We start from the raw sequence: 14,759 nt of genomic DNA on the forward strand, positions 1-14,759 counted from the left end.
CAACCCACACATGGATGTCATTGTGGAAAGAAATATACATTTTTTAGATTGTGCTATATGATGAAAAGTACTAAGAAAAAAATCATGCAGGCTGGTACTTGAAAATAGAGCAGAGCAGATTAAAAGAATAGTTGATGTTATAACTCTGGAATAGATTTTTTTTAGGTTTGACTTTAAAGTAATAGAGAAGATTAAAGTGAGTGAGAGAGAGGCAGAGCGAGCGAGCAAGAGGGACACCACTCAAATGTCAAGCGTGACGCTGTAATATCAAAAGAATTATGTGTGTGTGTGTGTTTGTGTGTGCGTATGTATATATTCTGAGTATTCAGTCACATGATTCCAATAAAAAAGTTTTGCATTTCTGAGATTATTGCACTTTTTGAGTCCTGCAGATTTTGAAGTTACATTTTTTCCTCCTAAAATTTGTATTTTAAATTGACTAGAATCTGTCTGTATTTAGAAGTTTTTAGTTTACTGATATAGATTGATTAATGGGTAACTTTTTGTGCAATGAAACCTTTGCCCTTGGTTGTGAAGTATTGCTTATGTCTCGGGGTATGAACCTGATCTACTGAGACTTTTCCAAGCAGACAACAGATCAATACAATTTGATTCAGTCCTGGTGTCTGCTGGATGATGTGCAGCAATATGATACAGCTTGGTACAATACAATGTAATATTATTGTATTTGTAGTAACACGATACCTTGCAAGAAGAAATTCTAATTTGTCTACACTCTAGTATTTCATAATAAATGAAAATGACTTCTCTTTCACTTTTTTTTTCGCCTAGCAGTAACATTTCTACTTATAATTCTACCATTTGTTGTTTGCGCATACGGTAGATACATCTATACAGCATCAGTGTGTCAGTATGTGTATACGAACAGCTCAAAAGACCAGTAGTTCACCATTATTTCGAAGAAAAAAAATACTCAGGCGCTTCATGTATTTAATTTGCTATCCTTACCATTAATTCTTAGTTACACAAAAACGAAGGTGGCACAACTGATAACAAACAAACAAACAAACAAACAAATACAATAATTTCTGTAGGGTCTATTAATCACGTAGAACTTCCAGGATATATAAAATAAACAAAAGTCCAGTAAGAATTTTAAGAAAATGACAAGAAAACACAGGTCACTAGTCCACCCATTCAATAATATAATATAATATAATATAATATAATATAATATAATATAATATAATATAATATAATAAAAATGCATATTTTGGGACATTACATATGATTGCATTAGGATCGGTGCCAGCCCCATTTAAGTAATTCCAAGCTTGGAACAATGGCTCTGCTTTGTAAAAATAGGACTGATGTCGCTACAGATAAACATTGGAAATCTGGGAGAAACAGAATACAGCAACTTGATGCATTTTCAGTTAGATGATATTTAATTGCAAAGATAATTTACCACATCAGGTGAATTTGATTAGAAGCTCAGTGTTAAACAGCAAGTCGTTTGAACATTAAATCAGTTTTACCTAAGCATGAAATATCTCATCAGATCTGTTCCAGTATGGTCTAAATAAAATGGATCAGTTAAACATGGAATTTTTACTGTTTATATTCTCAACCACATAATTTCTTGTGGCGATAACACGACCATATGCATCAACAGTTTACTGTTGTGTTAAAGTGCCTCACAGTTAAATCTGTTCTTGAGTCATACCTGGCCTTGAGGACTGTGTGTGCTTGAATCTGCATGTGAACGATTAGATAGCTGTGCAAAATGCGCTCAATCCAACTTGGTGTTAATTGTGAATTGGCCTGTTGGAAATGTTGTGCTCTATTTCTGTTGAGCTCATGGGGGCTTTAATTTCATGATGCGTGATTTTAATGTGAATGCAGTGTATGCAGTCATGCATCCAACCACAGATACCCTTCATACACAGCCTCACGTTCAAACACAGACATGCACGCACAAGCGCACACCGAGTGAGATATTACTCAATATTACTCAAATTGGATTCTTGACTGGACAAAATCTCAGTCCATGTGAGTCACTGTTGAATTTTTGAATTCAGAAGATGGTGATTTGCAGAGCTCTAGAAATCTTACTTAGAATACCTGCCAGCAGAGTCAGACTGAACTGAAACAAGAAGAAACTTTCCAAGTTGTTTTGCGACTTCACCATGTTGCATTAGTGTCAATATGTTGAAAATTGGTGAGGAGAGTAGATTACAGTCCAGCAATGTTCCTTTCTATATAACAAACTAGAGTCTAAACTGAGGCTGGATGAATTGTGGTGGTGACTTGTCTCATAGAAGTTTTTGATGCAAGACAGGTAGAAGCAAATGATAAGTTTCCAGCTGAGTAAGAGTTACAAAAGGGCTCTTAGTGACAACAGTGATGACATCCTCTCACTCCACATTTAATCCATTTCGCAAATCCAGATATAGCATATTATGTACTACTTATCCAGATTAGACCTAAGAAGTCTCACATAACATAATACTATATAATTTCAAAACGATTTCTTTGTGAGATGCAGAGATGAGGAAAGAATGGTACCTGTATGTGTGGATCACCTGGTCAAGAATGGAGGTGAATATGTGAAGTTTTAAATAACATTGCTTTCGACAGTGACAGAAATTTATACAGAATTCAAAGCAGCAATTAAACAGAAAGCCTGCCACATCCATTCTAGTAATAAACAAGCTTTACTGGGTTGTACTGCAAATCAGTAACAGTTTAAGGGATTTTTGACCAAGAAGCAGGTGATGGGCTGCAGCATTGTATGATCTAGTCTCCTTAATCACCTAACTGCAGAGTGTTGGAAAAGCATACAATTAGTGGGGAGGAACTAGTGGGAACTCGTCCAAGACTCCTAGTAGTATTTCAGGTGACAACATCATGAAGCCGACGGAGAAAATGACAGTCATTATAAAAGCAAAAATAAGCAGCAGAAAAAACAGGTTTTGATTTGTTAAAGCATTTGTGGTTACTATAGTCTATTCCAAATGTACTGTACTGTGAATAAATCTCACAGTCCTGATGTCCTCAGTATGGTTTTACAATATAAAAAAATAATGATATTGAGATGTTGCTTTGTGATTGCCATCTTGATATGTTTGATGGATATGTGATGCTTCAGCATGAATTTGGGACTGATTAGATGCCTTCTTGATGATACCATGTGATTGATAATAATCTAAACATCTTAATTTATAGTATAAAAAAAAAACTAGTGATCAAATTCTGAAACTCATGACACCCAATTTTCTCCAAAACCACAGAATTCTGAATGATTGGAAACTAACATTAGTATTCTGCTACAATGCCTCAGGGAGATCTAAATGAGTTTTGGTGCACCACAGAAAAGCTTCTCATCAATCTTGGAATGGGGAAGATTCAGTTTTATGTAACATGTGGGGGCATTTTAATTCTGATGGGAAGAAGGGAATGACTGCCTCATATTAAACAATGTGAGTTTGTCACTACCTGACAAGTTTGGCACTCTAAAGGGATGAGAATGCTGGCAAATCAGCTGATTATACAGAATCCTCCCTCTCAGTAGGAGCTGCTAATTCTGACGCCTGCATGCACAAAATCATTAATCAATGAACGCTTCCAATTATGCAGGAGACAGCCCATTCATTCATACTGTGCTTTCAGTTTCTCACCCATTTCAACACCATAGATGAAGTGTGGAAAAAAGAAAAGTGATTGGGGGGAGGGAAAAGAAGAAGTGGGGGGAAAAGAGAAAAAACACTGTGCAGGGTGTGCTTTTCAGAATATGGATTTGCAAAGCCAATTCTCATATAATTTATTTCAAGTCCACTTGAAACTTGAAAAAACTTGAAAGAAAAAAAAGTACTTGAACTGAAATCTGAAATCATTACATTTTTTTAATTAAATATTTTATATTCATTAGGGTTATTCTTATTATTTATAATTACAAGTACACTCACTAGGCCCTTTATTAATTACACCTTGTTAGTACCTAGTTGGATCACCCTTTTGTTGAAAGTTTTGGTTTATTGACTTGAACACTGTGATGATGGCCATGTCACAAAGGTAATTCCTGTTGGAATAAGTCATCACAGGATGAGTACATTGTGATTATAGTGATGTACATGGTCAGAAACAATGGTGTTGAGATCATTCTCATTTGGTAATAAGGACCTTGTAAAGTAAAGTAGGCAGCACGGTGGCACGGTGGTTAGCACTGTTGCCGCACAGCAAGAAGGTCCTGAGTTCAATTCCACCATCAGGCCGGGGTCCTTCTGTGTGGAGTTTGCATGTTCTCCCCGTGTTTGCGTGGGTTCCCTCCGGGTACTTCGGCTTCCTCCCACCGTCCAAAGACATGCAGCTTGTGGGGATAGGTTAATTGATTAATCCAAATTGTCACTAGGTGTGAATGTTCGAATGAATGTGAGTGCAAATGGTTGTCTGTCCCTGTGTGTTGGCCCTGCGACAGACTGGCGACCTGTCCAGGGTGTACCCTGCCTCTCGCCCTATGACAGCTGGGATAGGCTCCAGCGCCCCCCGCGACCCTGAAAAGGATAAGCGGAAGCGAATGGATGGATGGACCTTGTAAAGTGTGTTAAGAAAAATATCCTCCACTCAATTACACCAGCAGCCAAAGCCACTGATACAGGTGGGATACACCATTTATTTCATGTTGTTTACATCAACTTGACATCACTTTACATCTGAACGGTGTTGGTCAAGTTAAAGAGCAATTAGTAACTAATTACTGATTACTTCTCCAAAAAAGAAATCCTGTTACTTTACTGATTACTTATTTTCAAAAGTAATTAGTTACTTAGTTACCTTTTTAAAACATGATGCCAAACCTGAATACGTAATAAAGCAATAAACCTTTTAGCCCAATTCTATTTTTTAATGCATAATCCATCATATAAAATTGAATCAAATGGAAAGCCTCTTTTAAAAATTGTTTTATGAGTTTTAATCTTTTAACTTTATGCACATTGCATTAAGCAAAAATTAAATTATTTGGAACTCTTTGACTTGAAGAAATTCTTTAACATTTAAACCTATTTTCTGCATATTCCAGCATATAAAATAAAATAATGTTTTGTGTTTACACTCACTCTTTCAAATAGATGCAAGTAAAACACAGCAAAAAATAAATAAATCAAAGATTCAGCGGCACTAAGTCCTGTCGCTCTTAAATCTATTTTCACCTGTTTTTTTTTTTTTGGTTTTTTTTGTCCATTTGATTCACCTTTTATTGTTTATTTTATTTTCACTTGCTGAATACGGGACAGACTTGACTGGGGGAAGAAAGAGGGAAAGAGAAACAGCTGAGAAGAGGGACAGGGGAGAAGGGCAAAAAACAAAAACCAACAGAATGGGCAGAAAAAAAAAAGAAAAAGAAAATGCATATATCGATCACCTGGATCACCTGTTGAGAAAGAAGAAAACAAGCAGAAGAGAACAAGAGTAATAGAATAAACAACATCACAATGATATATGGGAATATGACAGTAAATACTAAATATTAAACATTATTGTGCAGCACATAAGATCAACAGAACACAGTGTGCTTTGAGGTAGGAGCCAAAAAGAGTGTAGTTTGTGGGTGTGATCACCCGTGTGTACACCTGTGAGCATGGACGCGCTTGTTTTTTTTTTTAGTTTTTTTTTTTTTTAAAAGGTTCCTTCATGCAATGATCTGCTAGAGGGTGTGGGGGGGCCACTGCCCCGTCCTCCAGGGCATGAAGCAGGTATGGAGGAGATCAAAACTCCAGACATCCAGAGGCCCTCAGAACACAAGAGACCAAGGAAGACCAACAGAGGGGCAGCCGCACCACTGTCCCAGAAAGAGCTGAGGAGAGTCCCAGATGAGGGCTCACTCAGCAGCCGCGGAGCAGAAGCCAGGGGGAGTTGCAGTGACGCGCCCGTGAGCTCCGCCGGCAGCCAGCCGTGCCTGAGTGACCGAGCCCCAGGCCGAGAGGCCGGGGGCACCCCACCTCCGAAGTGGCCCGAGCGAGCCCCAGGCCCCGATAAGCGGCCGCCAAGGAGTGAGCCGGTGTGTACCTGGACGCCCATCCCCAGACACAAAGAACCACCAATGCACCGATGTCTGAGGGAGTCCGCCACTGGCAGGGGAAGTGGTGGTGGGGGGAGATAGACCTCCAAACCTTGGAGGGCCTGAGATGTCCCAGAGAGGTGGCGTCTGATACCCAACCTGACATATAGACACAGAAATACAGGCACACACAGATACAAACATCCATTCCCACCCTCATGCTCTCATATGCACTTACTCCACACTCAACCAACGTGGAGACAGACATAAAGAGACGCTGTACAGACGATCACACTCCCCAAGTACTCTACGAACCGGGTCTAGGTACCCTTGCCCCTGGAGGAGGGAACTGCACCCAGACCCAGGTGGTGTTACCCTTTTCCCTGCGGTGGGGAGAGGCAGACCGCCCCGACTCCGCAGCAGCAGGGAGGCCCCACACTCCAGACCGCAGTCGGACGGCCAACTCCTCCTCCTAGCCCCCTCGCTCCAGCAGGCGGCAGAGAATGGGGGTGAGAGAAGACTCCAAACCTCCCTCCACCCGCTCATTGTAGTGTTGATGCATGTGTGTTCTAAGGTGCCTTTAAAACCCAGGAAGGCATGGAGCTACCTGCCAGAGAGCAGCAGGTAAGCGCATAGTCCCTCCTGCTAGCCCTCAATGTCTACGTGCATTTAAAATTGAGAGGTGGGCAACGACGCCAGGGGTGAGGTGTACACCCTGATGGTAATTTGGATTCCATGTATCGTGCCCACCCCCAAGATCCCATATGTATGTGTAATGAGAGTGTGAGTAATGTGAATGTTGTGGGATAAAATTGAGGCAGAGGCAGCCAGAAGGGGACAGAGGGGGGGGGGGGGGGGGGGGGTAGCCTCCTCTGCACCCTGGTGACACACCCCTACTCCAAGGCCCTGCATGTGTGGGTGGTTGTGGTGGAGCGGGAAGAGGGAGGCAGCTGGAGATGGGGAGGGAAGGAAGGGAGGGGCAAGTGACCCCTCCCTGGGGCCAGCTCCCCCGCTGACCCCAGTAGGCACCCCCATACTCCGCGACCTGCCAGGGAAAGGGGGCCCAGGCCCATCCAGACCGGGGCCCATTTTCACCTGTTTAGCAGGAGTGGGACCGATGGAGGTTGGCCCGGTGCTGCAGCGGTCATGTCATTGGGAATTCTCTATGAATTTCACATTCCTGTTGCGGCTTGCTAGGTGCTTGCTCAGATTTTAGGTTAAGTTTAAGTACTGGTGGTGGTCAGAGGGCCCGGTGGCACCAGTGTCCGGCAGCCTCGCCTCTGTCAGTGCGCCCCAGGTTGGCTGTGGCTACAACATAGCTGCCATCACCAGTGTGTGAATGTGTGTGTGAATGGGTGGATGACTGGATATGTAAAGCGCTTTGGGGTCCTTAGGGACTAGTAAAGCGCTATATAAATACAGGCCATTTACCATTTAAGTTTAATTTTTCGCTGTAGAAAGAAGTTTCTTCCCACCCAGAGTGTACAGCGGATGCTAATATTTTTGTTACTTTTTAAAGTGACAAAAACTAAAACTTAAAGTAATGTAAGTACGTTCACGCTTGAAATGCGGCATGGTCGTACTCTATCCTGCACTCCATATTATCTATCGTTGGTATGGTCTTCTGCTGCACTCGCTTAAATCACCGTTCTTGCCCATTCTGATCTTCAGTTTGAACTTCAACAAGTTGATTATGTCTTCATTCTACCATATAATTGGCAGATTAGATGGTTGCATTAACAAACAATTAACACACAGTTGAACATAAAGTGGTCAGTGATTATATATATTACCTTAATAATATTATGCACAAGGTATATGATATTATCGTGGTTTACACATTCGCCTAACAGGCTAAAATGAAAATGTAGAATTTCTTAGTTGTAGTGTTGAAATACAAAGTACATGCTTGACGTTTCAGTGGATGCTCCTACACTCATCACGGCTGCTTCTTAGATGTCGGGAGGCAGCAGTGGACACAAGAAGAGTGGAGCAGATGGTGAAGAATACTGTGGGTTTATTTCAGGTTTCAGCCTTTACGGCTCATATCCCGACTTAATTATGAGACAGAGGGGAGAATGAACCCCTGGAAGGAGGATTTAAAGAGGCATGGAAATCTTCATTAAGACCAGGAGAATCCAAGATCTTTGATAAAAAAAATACTCTGCACCTGAAAATCTACTTATATTCTGACAATGCAAAACAGGGATTTGGAAGTGATAAAGCACCTGGAAACATAATCTTACTTCCCACTTTCTGAATTCATTTTATATATATATATATATATATATATATATATATATATATATATATATATATATATATATACACATAATGTCTTGGAAACACTTTAATCAGTCATGGAAACTCATTCACATTCTTTTTCATATACATATGGCAGGCAGTATCAGTTTCTATGTGAAGCAAGTGAAACTGCTTAGGTGTACTACAGCAAGGTAATGTGGTAAGTGGTATTGTCATCATTCTCCACAGCCAGGGATCACATCTACAGTTTAAGAAACCTTTGGGAAATGATCTCTTTATTACTTTCTGCACTATGCTCTTCTCAAATATCTCGTAATTTTCCAGCACTTGTATAGTTAACAGAAAAAAAACAAAACAGAAAAGATACCCCCTCACTATGCCACAAATTCTGTTAGGCAGGCCCCATCCTGCAAACTGAAAGGATTCCTTGTTACTGCACTTATCATTTTATCTTTTGGGGTAAGTATCTTCTATTTGTCCTGGATAAATATGAACTGATACTAATAATTTTAATGGATTTATAATAGTTTCTAATTGCACAAGTAAACACAAATTCTTGCTAGGCTTTTTTAAATTATTTGTTTTATTTCCTGCAGTTGCCATTTATGCATGTTTACCATATATGCAAAGTATATTACAATTGACATTGATTAGACATAGTTGGGTGATCATGGGTAGTCGTTTATTAAAGTGGTCATTTGAAACACTTATGTTATTTTGTACATATCATTTTGCAAGACATATCATAAGGAAAAAGTGCACTACTTGTCACGGTCTGCAGAGGCAGGTCGTGCGGTGGTGTGTGTAATGGACCCAGGAGCGTACACAAGTGAGTAGACGGGAGTGAGTTTAACAGAAAGCGAGCCTTTAATATGACTGAAGACCAGGAATACAAACACAGCAGGGATAGCGTGGCTAAACTATAACTAAACTGGGAAAACTAATACTGTGACAAACTAAGAGAACTCTGAGACGAAGATGATCACAAAAGACTGATCGTGAAAACATGGGGGTGAGAACACAGACGACGCGACACAGACTGTACGAAACACAGAGACTAAATACACATGAGGGATGATCAGGGGAAGTGGATGCACACGGGGAACACAGGTGACACTGATAATCATAACAAGACACGGCAGGAGTGAACGTAACACTGATGGGAGATGGGCAAAGTAAAGCAGGAAGTACACAGAGGTTCAAACAGGAGGAGAGAGAGCACGGGGAGAACGCAGACATAACGGGCTGGGGAAAACATAGAATAAAGCACAAAGAGAGACGAGGGCTCATAAATACACAGAGGGGCACACAGGGGGTAAGAGTCACGAAGGGAAAACACATAAGGAACAACGTAACAGATCAACCCAGGAAGCATGGCCTAAATAAAGAACAAAATACAAAAATACACGAAAACTAAGAATACTGGGCCCACATGGCCCAGGACCATGACACCACCCCCCCCAAAGGGCTGGCTCCCGACAGCCCAAACCTGAGAAACAAAACACAAGCGAAACAGAAAACACCCCACCCAGGGCGGGAGGCGGGGGACCAGGACGGAGGGAACAAAACGAACCAAAAACAAGGAGCACGAGAACAAAACTGAGTCCACAAATACACAAAAGAGTCCAGAACAGGAAGGCGAATGTCCAAAGAGGCCCGAAGGCCAACCCGAGAGGCGACAACACAAAAGTCCAGTCCAACCGTTCCGGAGGCCGGCCACGGGAAAGGTGGCCACGGTGACAGAACAGATCCGGAGGCCGACCGCGCGGAAGGCAGCGGCGGCGGCGGCGGCGGAGCAGTTCAGGGGGCCGGCCGCGCGGAAGGCAGCGGCGAAGCAGTTCAGGGGGCCGGCAGTGCGCAAGGCAGCGGCGGCGGCGAAGCAGTTCAGGGGGCCGGCAGTGCGCAAGGCAGCGGCGGCGGCGAAGCAGTTCAGGGGGCCGGCAGTGCGCAAGGCAGCTGCGGCGGCGAAGCAGTTCAGGGGGCCGGCAGTGCGCAAGGCAGCGGCGGCGGCTCTCCAGTGTCAGGCGTACTGGCCGAGGCCCGGTGGGCACAGGACCAGTCGAGGCGGGACCAGTCAAGGCGGGACCAGACGAAGCACAGGCTGAGGCGGGACCAGGCGAAGCACAGGCTGAGGCGGGACCAGACGAAGCACAGGCTGAGGCGGGACCAGGCGAAGCACAGGCTGAGGCGGGACCAGGCGGAGCACAGGCTGAGGCGGGACCAGGCGGAGCACAGGCTGAGGCGGGACCAGGCGAAGCACAGGCTGAGGCGGGGCCAGGCGAAGACTCTGAGGCTGCAGCAGACGAAGACTCTGAGGCTGCAGCAGACGAAGACTCTGAGGCTGAAGCCGGAGCCGGACCAGGCGAGGATGACGGCTCTGAGGCTGCAGCTGACGAAGCACAGGCTGGAGCTGCAGCTGACGAAGCACAGGCTGGAGCTGCAGCTGACGAAGCACAGGCCGGAGCTGCAGCTGACGAAGCACAGGCCGGAGCTGCAGCTGACAAAGCACAGGCCGGAGCTGCAGCAGACGAAGCACAGGCCGGAGCTGCAGCAGACGAAGCACAGGCTGGACCAGGCGTAGCAGAAGGTGGCTGGATGGGCTCCTCGGGCCCTCCAGCTGATGTGGCATGGTGCTGGACGGGCTCCTCGGGCCCTCCAGCAGACGAGGCGTGAGGCCGGACGGGCTCCTCGGGCCCTCCAGCTGAGACAGGAGGCTTAACGGGCCCCTCGGACCCTCCAGCGGAGACAGAAGGCTGAACGGGCCCCTCGGACCCTCCAGCTGACGTGGCATGAGGCTGGTGCGGTTCTCCAGAACCCCCAGCTGACGAGGAAGGTTGCTGAACGGGCCCCTCGGACCCTCCAGCGGAGACAGGAGGCTGAACGGGCCCCTCGGACCCTCCAGCGGAGACAGAAGGCTGAACGGGCCCCTCGGACCCTCCAGCGGAGACAGGAGGCTGAACGGGCCCCTCGGACCCTCCAGCTGACGAGGCGTGAGGCTGGACAGGCCCCTCGGACCCTCCAGCGGAGACAGGAGGCTGAACGGGCCCCTCGGACCCTCCAGCGGAGATAGGCGGCCGGGGCAGAAAGCAGTCTGAGGCGGAGAGAAAGCTCACGCCATTCCTAGCAGGCTCAGAAGCAAACTGTACAGCCGACGTGTGAACCCCTTTCGCTGTCTCATGAACCTGGGCTTCATGTGGTACGACTATGAGAGCAACGCTAGAAAAAGTCCTGGATTCTACAGAGACAAGAACATGGTCTGTGGTTTCGTTGTGTGCTCCTTCAAAACAGTTACACACAGTTCTTTCAGCTCTGGAGCCCAATTCCGTTATAGTCTCCGGTCCCGGCAAATCAACACTCATCTCACTCTGCTTCATAGAAGGGACGTGAGGCGCAAAAACGCAGTCACTCACCGGAGTTAGTGCGGTGCAACGGCGGCGCCGGCGCCGGCGCCGCCCCCTTCTGGTAGCTGGCGCGATGGGCGCTGATGCCACCACTGCAGAGGGTGGCGTAGCGGCAACACCCTCCTCTGCCCATATCCTCGCTAACGGCGAGGCAGGGGAAGCGAAGTCTGAGCGGGTTGGAGACGGCGAGCGGCTGGTAGGCGGTGCAGCAGGTGAGAGTTCCTCCTCTGGGATGAGCCAGGGTTTCCACCGGAGCTCGTCCTCCCGATAAGCCCGTAACACCTGCTGACGCTCATCGTCCCCGAAGTCTATGGCCTCCACCGCCTCCGTGTGCCGGTTAGTGCAGCATGACGGTGGCGGAAACGAGGAAGCCGATCCACGGTGAGGCGATGGCTGAGTGGAAGTGGGCCTCAGCGTTCCCCCTGTCGCAGCCTCTGGCTCATGAGGCAGCGGCGCCGACACCCGTTTACGGGGTGGAGGTGTGGGTGCTGAGGCGGCATCCAGGACCCTCTGGGCCAGCGCACGGGCACGAAGCTCCTCCTTCAGGGGGCCCAGGGAGTCAAATGCCTCGACGAGGCGGGGGAGCTGTCGCAACCGCGGCTCCCGCAACATAATGGCGTCCACGGCCGCCAATCCCGTGGAAACCACTCTCGGATCCGTGCATCCGATGATGCGATCCATAACGCGGCAGAGCCTGTTCAGCTCCTCTCCCACCTCCTCCGAAATGTCCGCTGAGTCCGACATGGTCGCGTCGTACTGTCACGGTCTGCAGAGGCAGGTCGTGCGGTGGTGTGTGTAATGGACCCAGGAGCGTACACAAGTGAGTAGACGGGAGTGAGTTTAACAGAAAGCGAGCCTTTAATATGACTGAAGACCAGGAATACAAACACAGCAGGGATAGCGTGGCTAAACTATAACTAAACTGGGAAAACTAATACTGTGACAAACTAAGAGAACTCTGAGACGACGATGATCACAAAAGACTGATCGTGAAAACATGGGGGTGAGAACACAGACGACGCGACACAGACTGTACGAAACACAGAGACTAAATACACATGAGGGATGATCAGGGGAAGTGGATGCACACGGGGAACACAGGTGACACTGATAATCATAACAAGACACGGCAGGAGTGAACGTAACACTGATGGGAGATGGGCAAAGTAAAGCAGGAAGTACACAGAGGTTCAAACAGGAGGAGAGAGAGCACGGGGAGAACGCAGACATAACGGGCTGGGGAAAACATAGAATAAAGCACAAAGAGAGACGAGGGCTCATAAATACACAGAGGGGCACACAGGGGGTAAGAGTCACGAAGGGAAAACACATAAGGAACAACGTAACAGATCAACCCAGGAAGCATGGCCTAAATAAAGAACAAAATACAAAAATACACGAAAACTAAGAATACTGGGCCCACATGGCCCAGGACCATGACACTACTGAAGTGACTTCAGTCAAATATGAAAGTAATTAAACCATTAGCCACCCCCAAAAGAAAAGTGCAAAACATTTTATTGTATTTCATTGTAAAACAATACTTTGTCTATAGAAGCTCAATTATATACAAGCAAAATAGTGTGATGACACTTAGAGCAGTGAAAATGAGCTCTTCATCATTTGGAGTTTTGAAGTAGGTTCTCCAATTTGAATGTTTTAGAAAGTGTAAAACACTGTGAACATGAAGTTAGCAAATAAGCCTGTGAAAGCACAACATTTACGGGAGGAGGAATAAGGACAGAGAAGTTTATAGATGCTATTTACACTTTTGTTTTACATTAAAGGGATGTATTTGAAACACTCTAAAAGTTTCAAAACTTGCAAGAGGGATTCAATGGATCTTGGAAGTGTGATAAAATCTTATATTCAGTATGAAGCCTGCTAAAAAAGCTCCTGAAAGATCCTTTGAGCCATCATTGTACGTCATCAAAGAAAGCCCTGAATGCTGGCTCATTAGAGAGGCTTTCATTAAAAAAGATGGCTGGGTCTCTGATCTACACTCCTTGTATTGTCCCAGTAGCAAAAAAGACACAGGTTTTCAAAATGTTTCAGCAATTCAGACACACTGGGTATAGCCCTCATATGTTCAAAACGGGGGGACGTGTCACTAAGTGAGCTTGCATGTAGAGAAAAGTAAACGTTAAATACTATAGGCAGATTTATTGTGTATATTTCATCCAGTGATAACCCACTAAACAAGGAGTGACTCAAACAGTTTAAGGCCAGAGATCAGCTGGTTGGTTGTTTCCTCAGACTACTGACAACCTTTGGAGTTGGAAGCTGCACTCTTTGGCCAATCACATGCATGAACTGAGCTAGTAATCACTTCAGCCCTTGGGGAGCCCAATTCTGCCTTATAACCACAGGCTAGCTTATCCTGCCCTGTGCACAGAAAGAGAAAGGAAAGAGAGATCCATTTAAATGTTCAGTTGAATTGACAGACGTAATCACAAAGAATGACGGTCTCACATGGAAGTATTCACCAGAATTTTAGCTGCATGACATGCCTGCACACAGAAAAGGCAAGACAGCCTTTGCTGCTTAGTGAGACGAGAGTGAAGACACAATCAAACACACCTGCCTTAAATCAATACCCAAGCACAGCACTTCACTCACAGCAAATGTACAACTTCTCTACACACAAAACCACTCCCAAATCAGTCAATGTGAGGTTGACTTAGTTTACAGGTGATGTAGCTCTATCATATTACACTATTACATTACATGTTTTTTTTTTTTTTTTTAATGCTATCATTTTAATACAGTTGGTTAACTTTCTTTCTTTTCCATAGTCTAAATTGATTAAATTTAGACCGTTACAGGAATTAACCCAGATTGTGATAGCTGGACCCAGTGTGTATCTGTTGCTCATGCAACATGTGTTTGATTTCAACCACTTAGCATGCTTGTCAGGTATGATTAATTAATAAATGCACGTGCAGCATTTTTTAATCTACTTCCTATCCAACATAACCCACAATCATAAAGAGAGTGCAAAAGTAGATGCAATTTGTAATGGGAAAAAAAAGAGATTTGTTTCAATTATTTCTCGGGAATTTTTCCAATAAAAC

This window comes from Aulonocara sp. 'chitande type north' Nkhata Bay, linkage group LG7 (assembly GCF_057382095.1).
Source record: "Aulonocara sp. 'chitande type north' Nkhata Bay isolate Kocher_YH1m ecotype deep benthic linkage group LG7, A_spYH_male_GT1.1, whole genome shotgun sequence".
In the NCBI taxonomy this organism is placed as follows: Eukaryota; Metazoa; Chordata; class Actinopteri; order Cichliformes; family Cichlidae; genus Aulonocara; species Aulonocara sp. 'chitande type north' Nkhata Bay.